The sequence below is a fragment of the Rhododendron vialii genome, chromosome 4a (assembly GCF_030253575.1).
Source record: "Rhododendron vialii isolate Sample 1 chromosome 4a, ASM3025357v1".
Taxonomy (NCBI): domain Eukaryota; kingdom Viridiplantae; phylum Streptophyta; class Magnoliopsida; order Ericales; family Ericaceae; genus Rhododendron; species Rhododendron vialii.
Genome location: NC_080560.1, coordinates 42229011 through 42238086, shown reverse-complemented (window position 1 = coordinate 42238086; position 9076 = coordinate 42229011). Strand labels below are relative to the sequence as shown.

The following is a 9076-nucleotide window of genomic DNA, read 5'->3' as shown; positions in this document are numbered from 1 at the left end:
AAAAATGTAGTAGGGCGTCGAGGTTGAACTTCTGGATGAGGAGGAGGCGGAGGAGGCGGCTTCTTCTTGTTCCGTCCGTAGTATTCCTCCAAAATAGCGAAGCCTTCCATTCCAATCTTAACAAGATCTGCTTGACGTGCCATGGAAATTTCGCACTTCGCAAACTTAACACTTAAAATCTGTTTTATGTTTTGATGCAAAATATTAGAACCTCAAAGCCCTTTATATAGATATCAGCAAGTACTCATCCTTTCCTCTTCTTGTGTATTCTTATCATAGTTGAAGGGGCAATAAAGGAGGGTCACAAGGGCACAACAAGTAGGCACAACAATAATACCTTTGTTGTTGTCAAGACAGTGACATCATCTGCTGACAACAGCACACTTGGATATAAATGACAACAGCACACTCCAATATAAATGGAGATAGACTTATTCACGGAGCCGGTGTAAACAGGCTGTTCATGGAGCCTCGTGATCTCGTCCATCCATTTCGACTTTGGACGGTCCGGATTTAAATGAAACTTTTCTGGGGAAGAGTTAAATGAAACTTTTCCGGAGAAGAGTTAACATCCGGACCGTCCAAAATACTCTTGGACGGTTGTGATTCACCTCTGTAAACAATTGTTCACGGAACCCTCCGTTAAAAAGATTTTCTCATATAAATGACAAAAACACTTCGAAGTGTATATCTAGATCAAGCAGAATAAATGGGTTTAAATCTTATCTATGTTTGGCCAAATACATTTCTGCTGTTGTGTTCACACATGGGATTAGATTCTTGAACTAGAATGCTTTTAAGTCAGATAATTCCGTTTGACTGCTTTCGATAAACTTGTGGGGCTTTAATTTCTTTTCAGTAACCTATCCTGAATGAGAGTCGGTTAAAGAGGCATCTTCTGTTTGAAGCTGTTGAAGCTCACTCAGGAACCACCTCGTGTGTTGGTTTCATATGAAGGTATGACTGATTTTCAATTATTGAAGCAGAAGGTGCTGCCAGTCTTTTCGGTCCAGAGCTGGCCGGTTATGGACCTACTTACCTTGTCTATCATTAACACCTTCTCAAGGAGTGATTCTGAGAATGTCTCCTTGATCCTTCTTTTCCTTCTTTCAAGTAGACAAGGTCATAGCTAGCAGTAGGTCGTAGCTACGTAGCTGTTCTTTCTCTCTCCTTTTCATAGCTGTAGTAGAGACAGTTCAGTAGCAGCCGTGATAGGGCAAGTCCGAACATCACATGCCAACAGATGTGGTCACCGTCATAGGTACTCAAGATATTGTGCCTGGGGAGGTACATTTTCCAATTTCCTTCAACACAGATGGTTCTTTGCCTTTCGGATAACTATCAAGAATCATATCAATTGCTTTTAAGGAGGAGCAAGTGGCAGTTTTGTTGCTTAACTCTATGGATTCTAATATTCTATGGAACTCATCCTTCCATATTGGGAGCTGAATGCTCCAGTTTTCTCTGCGGGAATATATCCACAAAAGCAGTGATATGAAAGATGAAGATGCCTTCAGTCTTAGTCCTCAAACCCCGTTCATTTAGAGGTTTTGGATTTTGGATTCTAATCATTATCCTATTTCTCTTCAATCATTACTCTCATTTTTCTCTCTATCTCTCTCTAATCATTACCCCTATTTCCAATCATTACTCTATTTCTCTCTACACTCATTACCTATAAATCCAAAGCCAAAATCCCAAAATGAACGGGGTCAAGTCATTTGACTGCAATGAAGACCTTATTTTTGAACTTTTACTTGTAAGATTGGGGACCTTACCTTTGAACTTGATTATGAAAATTTTGATTAAATTTCAGAAATCTTATAGCTATGGTGATTAACATTTAACCAGTGTCTCGCCCTCTCTTTTGCAGACAAGCCTTGTGTCCATTTATCTAACCCAAATTGTAGAACAAGGGTTTGAATCTTGTGCAATCTTGGTGTGTCAGAAGATAATGTGCTCTGTGATTAATGGAATATATGAAAGATCGGAGGTGGAAGGATAAGATCATTTCCTTTTCATGACTCTTGTATTATGAACCAAAAAGCCTAACTTTTATTAGCATGGGAATATATATAAATTGCATAAGAATAAGTATCACCTTGATGATTACTTAACTCTCTTATTTTCAGGTTATGGCACTAACGAAGAAATATGTGGCGATGAGAGTATAATGAATGCCTCCGAATAATATCTTTTAGAAGCTTGAAACTTAATATATGAGAGATTAATATGTTCCTATATATCCAAATGGAATATGCAAGGCCTTTGAGATTGGATGATAGGATGGTTTTTGGGTTAGTTTAGGAAAAAGGAAAAGGATGGTTTTTGGGTTAGTTTAGGAAAAAGGAAAAGCTAGGCACTTTAGCTTAATAATTCAGAATCAGATCATAGGTTTAAAGAAAAAAAAAGGTTTTTAAAATTAGATAGACAGATACTTCCATTCTTCTAGTAGCAAAAAAAGCTTGGGATTAAGGTAGAGGTGAGTAGGGTATGTTTTTGAAGCATCTTCACCTTGGCATTAATTTATCTTCCACGTGTAAAGCAGTTGGGGTTGATTATGACACAAAAAACTCTTGTAAACAGATTTTTTCCTGCGGTTGTGCATTCATGATAAACACGTCAAGTGTATATTTAGGACCCAAACCGATATTGGGACATACCATCCCACAAAGAGAGCTTCATGGATTCATGGAAGGTGAAAAGGTCGAGTGAAATTGTTGATATACCCTCTGACATGTTTGGCATGATGCATGAAATGTTGTTTTACCCAGCATTAGTAATGTTTAATGAACTTGCAACAACTTTTTCCTAGTCATTTCCAAGGAAATTAATAAGAAGTGCAGCTGGATGTTAGGGCCTGACATCTGTTTTCATGTACAATTCTGTTTCTGGTATTACTTACTTGAATCTTTTTTGTGTTTTGATACTAAAGTGAGAATCTAAAAGTCATTTTTCATAGTTGAAGGGGCAATGGAGGGCCACAAGGGCACAACAGAACCTTTGTTGTAATCAGGACATTGGCATCATCTGCCAATAAGAGCACCCTCCAAGCATCAAAATCTAGTTAACGAGGAACAGATCTAGATCAATGGAAGTAAAATGTAAAGTGATGATTTACATGCCTGTATGGAATTTTTTTTGGCTGTTGTGTTCTTTCATGGGATTAGATTCCGGAGCCAAAATGCTTCTAAGTCAGATAATCCCTTCTTAGTTCTGACTGATTTAGATAAACTTGTGGGCAGGTAATTTCTTTTCAGTAACCTATCCAAAACGAAGGTCCGTTGAAAGGCAGCTTCTGTTTGATGCTATTGAGGACCCCTCAGGTCCTCAGGAACCACCTTGTGTGTCGGTTTCTACCAAGGTATGACTGGCTTTTCCCAATTTCTATCACCTCATATGCCTCTTCGCTTTCAGCTAATTGTCAGGAATCATATCAATTGCTTTTAAGAAAGAGAGCAAGTGTCAATTTTGTCACTTAACCGTATGTCTCTTATCCTTCCTTACTGGGTCCTGATTGCTCAATCGTGGCTCTACTGGAATAAATCATGCAAAAGCAGTGACATGAAAGACGAAGATGTTATGTGCTTGTGGGAAGTTGGGAACATCTTCAATCTTAATCCTCAAGTCATTTGACGGCAACGAAGACCTTGTTTTTGACTTAATCATGACAGTTGTGAGTAAGTCTCTAGCATTTTCTTGCTTTAGTTATTTACCAGTCTCTCTCCTTTCTCCTGGAGACAGGCCATGTGTCCTGTATTTCCCTTAGAATTTAGAACAATGCTTTGAATCTTGTGCAATATTGGTGTGTCGGAAGAAAATGTTTTCTGTGATTAATGGAATATATGTAAGATCTGAGGTGGAAGGATAAGATTATTTCCTTTTCGTGTCTAGTGTATAATAAACCAAAAAGCCTAAGTTTCATTAGAATGGGGGCATATGTAAAATGATAATTACTCAACTTTCTTGCTTTCAGGTTATGGCACTAACGCAGACATACCTTGTGGCGATGAGAATATGACTAATACCTCCTAAAAATCTTTCAGAAATTTGAATCTTCATATGTGGGAAGTTATAATCTTCTTCTACATCCAATGGAATATGCAAGGCCTTTGAGATAGGAGGATTAGATGGTTTTTTCCTTTTTGGGTTAGTTGAGGAAAAAGGAAAAGCCAGCCACTTTTGCTTAAAAATTTAGAATCAGAACATTGGCTTCAACAAAAGAAGGTTTCGAATGTTAGATATTTGTCATTCTTCCTGTAACAAAGGTGCTTAAGGGAGAGGTAAGGAAGGTATGATTTTGAAGCACCTCAACCTTGGCATCTTCTCTATCAAATGCGAAGCAGTTGGGGTCGAGTATTGTAATCTGGAGTGGACATAACAAACTCTGTTGAATGTTTTGTCACCGGATGTGTATTCACGTTAAACACGTCGCGTGTATGTTTAGGACCCAACTTTAGTCAGACACACCATCCCACATAGAGAGGTGTAGGGGAGGTGAAAAGGTCTAGTGAATTTCTTGGTTTACCCTCTAACATGTTTGACGAGTAGATGAATGAAAGGTTGTTTTACCCGTCATTTGTAGTGTTAAATGCACTTGGGAAAACATTATCCTAGTCGTGTATCAGACGGTTAATTAGTCCTTTCCAAGGAAATTAACAAGAAGTTTAGTTGGACGTGAGGGCCTGACATCTCTTCTCATGTACGATACTGTTTTCTGGCATTACTTATCGTCTCCTACATCACTAGCAAATACCATGTAACAGGCGAATTCAGCTGACTGAGGGTGTCTCACATTTTAGTATTCTACCAGACTCTTTGTTCACTGAATACTCCAGAAAAACACCAAAACTGGTGTACATATTTGTGTCGTTGCGTGCATGTTTGTGTGGGAGAGGAAGAGGAAGAGGAAGAGATCATGCAAAACGGCACAAATATTATACATGGAGCGCAAATATTTTCACAACAGAGAGTAAGAACACACAAGGTGACCAGAAAGAAAGGTACACTACATAGTTGTTCTTTTGACATACGGAACAGCTATGTGGTACACAGGAACGTTTTGTTGCTAGTATAAAACAGCTAGAAGACAAAAAGCACTTCAATATTTGGCTATTTTCCCTTTCATCTTTTTGTTTTTCAAGACTTGGGAAAGACCAGCAGATTCATGTTGCTTCCCAACATTTATTAGCTCAACGGAGAAAATTCATACTGTTTCCCCAAAACACCAAAGTTGTGATGCTTTGTTTCTGTAATAGCTACTGCTTCATAACTTTGGGCTCCTCTGTAGCGACAAATAACGGGATCTTCGGTTGGGGGAACCACATGCCTAAGAAATGGAATCGGGGGTCGATGTTGAGCTTCCTGGTGAGGTGGCAGCGGAGGCAGCTTCTTCTTTTTCCGGCCGGTGTACTCCTCCAAAATAGCGAAGGCTTCCTTTCCAATCTTAATAAGATCTGCTTGACGTGCCATGGAAATTCAACAGCGCACAAACTTTGGAGAACACTTGAAATCTGTTATGTGTTTTGATTACAAAGGTAAGAACCAAGAACCCCTATATATAGATATCAGAAAACACTCTTCCTTTCCTCTTCTTTTGGATTCTAATCATATTTGAAGGGCCACAATATTGGAGGGCCACTAGGCCACTCAAAACAGTTGCTGTTATCCGAACAATGACATCATCTGCTGACAACAGCACACTCCAACCCTCAAAATCTAGATCACGACAAAAACAGCTCTAGAACAAGTATATTTGCTGTTCTATTCACTCATGGGATTAGATTCTTAGACCAGAATGCTTTTGAGTCAGATGATTCCTTCTGACTGGTTTAGATTAACTTCTTGGCTTGCATTTTCTTTTCAGGAACCAATCCAAAACGGAAGTCGGTTGGAACGCATCTTCCTTTTGAAGCTGTCGACGCCCACTCAGGAACTGCCTCGTGTATCAGATTTACACCATGGCATGAATGGCATAATCCAATTTCTTTCAACTCATATATATGGTTCTTCACTTTTGGCTAATTATCAGGAACCATATCAATTGCTCTCAAGGAGGAGAGCAAGTGGCAGTTTTGTCGCTTAACCGTGTGGGACTTATCCTTCCTTATGGGACCTGATTGCTCAATTATGGCTCTACTGGAATAAATCTTGCAAAAGTAGTGATAAGAAAGATGAAGATGTTATATGCTTGTGGGAATATCTTCAATCTTAATCTTCAAGTCATTTGACTGCAATGAATCGTCGGACTTAATCATGAAATAGTGAGAAGATTTCAAATATGTTACATAATTATGGTGATTAATCAGTCTCTGTCTCTAAGAAGCTAAAATAAGGACATGAGCCACAGACACACAAACACGGCAATTCCTAAAAAATTAGGACACGGACATGTTGCGGACGCATCAAATAAAAGGTACACTTTTGTATTCTATATGTACCTTGTAATAAACAAGGAAGGACAGCCAGAAACATTATTTCTATAAAATTATTTCAAAAATCACAAAGTGTATTGAGATTATAAAGATACAAATCAATGGTCACTATATATAAGAGTTGATAAATTAAAGATCCACGGAATTGGTTTACTTTCGATCAACTTTTTATAAATTAAAGTCTATTGTTTTTATAGTTTGATTCCACCATCTTGTAGTAATTTGAATACTTCTCCATTGATATGAAATAGGTTTTGATCCGATTTGAAATTAGTGTGATTCATGAATTTTCCAAAACTAATTTATTTTTTGACCTATTGAGGGTAAAATTGTCATATCTTTTGACATATAAATAAATTGTGAGCCAAACTAATTTGGTTAGAAAGTAGGTTTGACAAGCTTTTTAACGGTTTAAACCATATCCAAATCAGAGGTCGGGAGTGTCCGTGACTAGACCGCAAAGATTGGTCGGTTTTGAAGTTTGAAGGATGAGCCCGGGCGCGTTGAAGTGCGCCTAGGGCGCATGAACTTGCGCCTGGGGCGCAATAAAGCTTCACAATTGGTCAAATTTTACAGGTTTGTTCCGGATACTCCTGAACTCCAATTTTTACAAGGTTTGAATTGTTAGAAAGGTTGTTGAGTCTATTTTCTAACCCAAGTAGTTTGGATTTAAAATAAAAGATATGACCAATTTACCCTTAGTGAGTCGAAAGATGAACCATTTCGGTAAAACGCTCGCATCTTCCTCATTTTAAATGGGATAAAGTACTAAATGATAGTGGAATTCAACCATGAAATAATTAAGTCTTTATCCTCTTTATCCATATATAATAAGTCTTTATCCCATTTAAAATGAAGGAAATGCGAGCGTTGTACCGAAATGATATATTTTTCAACCCACTGAGGGTAAATTGGTTGTATCTTTTGATGTCCAAATACTTTTAAATCCAAACTAATTGGGCTAAATAGACTCAACAAGCTTTCTAACGGTTCAAACCTTGTGAAAATCGGAGTTCAAAAGTGTCCGGGACAAACCCGCAAAGATTGACCAATTGTGGAGCTTTATTGCGCCTCAGGAGCAATGTTATGCGCCCCGGGTGCACTTCATTGCGCCCCAGGCACATCCTTTAAATTTCTAAACTGACCAAATTTTGCAGTCTTGTCACGGACACTCCCGAACTCCGATTTACACTTTGTTTGAAAAGTTAAAAAGCTTGTCGAGCCTAATTTCTAACCAAATTAGTTTGGCCCGCAATTTATTTACAACTCAAACATATGAGGCTTTTACCCTCAATAGGTCAAAAAATAAATTATCTTGAAAAAATTCATAAATCACACCAACTTTAAATCGGATCGAAACCTATTTTAGACAGATTCTGTCGAAAGGTGTTTGAGCGCGCCTGAGGAGCTTCTAATCAAGATCGAACTCCATCGGTTGATACCAACGTCTGGCCATCATTTTCCAAGTTCTTTCTACAGAATTTTCCACTTTCGGCTTATTATCCGGACCCACTTCAAGCCTTTTAGAGGGGGGAGATGAAAGGGGCAGATATTGGCTCTTTACTGATGGGAACTTCTCATTCCATGGACCTGGATGCTCAACTCAACTTGTGGCTTTATAAAAGATGAAGACATTTCTCAAGTTGCTTCCTTAATGTAATGAAGACCTTGTCTTTGCACTTTCATCAAGGTAATTCTGAAGAAATTCAAATATACTATGGCTAAGATGAATTTGGAAGGCATACATAATCTCCCTCTCCCTCTCTTGGAGATGGGACATTTTCCAATGTATCTAAACCAGAAACGAGTACTTTGATTCCAATCTTGTTCAAACTTGGAGTTTCATAGGCAATTATATCACGATTAAGGCTGAAGGTATGGTAAGAAAGATATGTGTAGTGGGTGGATAAGATGTTTTTAGTATCAGTCCTACATGATTCCGAAGAGCAGAGTCATCCTTTTATCTATACGAGTGATACCGATCACGTTGACAGTAATGCAGGTATAGAAAATCAGAATCAACAGGCCAGGGTCATGATAGTACAGATACACGTATGGAAGTGAATAAGTGAATGTTCAACTGAGATTTAGACCTTGATACAACAGAAGAGCAAGCATAGCAAGAAAATTGAGGTAACCAATTTCCTCATTAAACCAAGTAATCCGCTATAAACTATTCATCTCTTTCAGTGTTCAAAAATTGGTTCAAATGCAGATACGAGGAAAACACAAATATACAAATACATATACCACTATAATTTGTATCAACCTTAAAGGTTGTCGTTTGTTGGACCTGAATACTTAAAAGTCACGTAGACAATGTCAATTACAAGGAAAAAAAATGTGCAATAAAACTCATTTCCGAGTTTTGTCAAGTTCCACTTGTTCTATCAATTTTCAAGAAGCTATCTGCAGTACCGGAATCTTGCCGCAACGCCACCATCCACGGAGGCTCCCAATCCCCAATGTACTTTTAACCATACAAGTGCAATTTGAGATTAATCCTCAGGATGACAATAGCAGGTTTTCTGTGTCAAAGAAACATCTCTAGTACCGGCAATCTTGCCGCAATGCCTCTATCCACGGGGATGCAAGCAAAACACATGAATTTCAAGGAGCTAACTTGATTGCTTTTCCAACTG

At 38.3% G+C, this 9076-nt stretch overlaps 2 long non-coding RNA genes across 3 annotated transcripts; one reads left to right on the top strand and one right to left on the bottom strand.

Annotated features, from left to right (window-relative positions):
- The first annotated feature begins 1496 nt into the window (after positions 1–1496).
- On the top strand, positions 1497–6408 carry LOC131324550 (uncharacterized). 2 transcript variants are annotated; one of them, XR_009199385.1, is made up of 5 exons: positions 1497–2324; positions 2360–3680; positions 3977–4227; positions 4307–5749; positions 5867–6408. It is a non-coding gene; the product is annotated as an uncharacterized LOC131324550 (long non-coding RNA). The 2 variants fall into 2 exon arrangements; XR_009199386.1 differs by having other exon boundaries at positions 1498–2324; positions 4307–5537; positions 5867–6406.
- LOC131324551 (uncharacterized) lies at positions 4917–8481 on the bottom strand. The gene is made up of 2 exons (XR_009199387.1): positions 7795–8481; positions 4917–5786 (listed from the first exon to the last, which is right to left on the bottom strand). It is a non-coding gene; the product is annotated as an uncharacterized LOC131324551 (long non-coding RNA).
- Between the last annotated feature and the right edge of the window lie 595 nt (positions 8482–9076).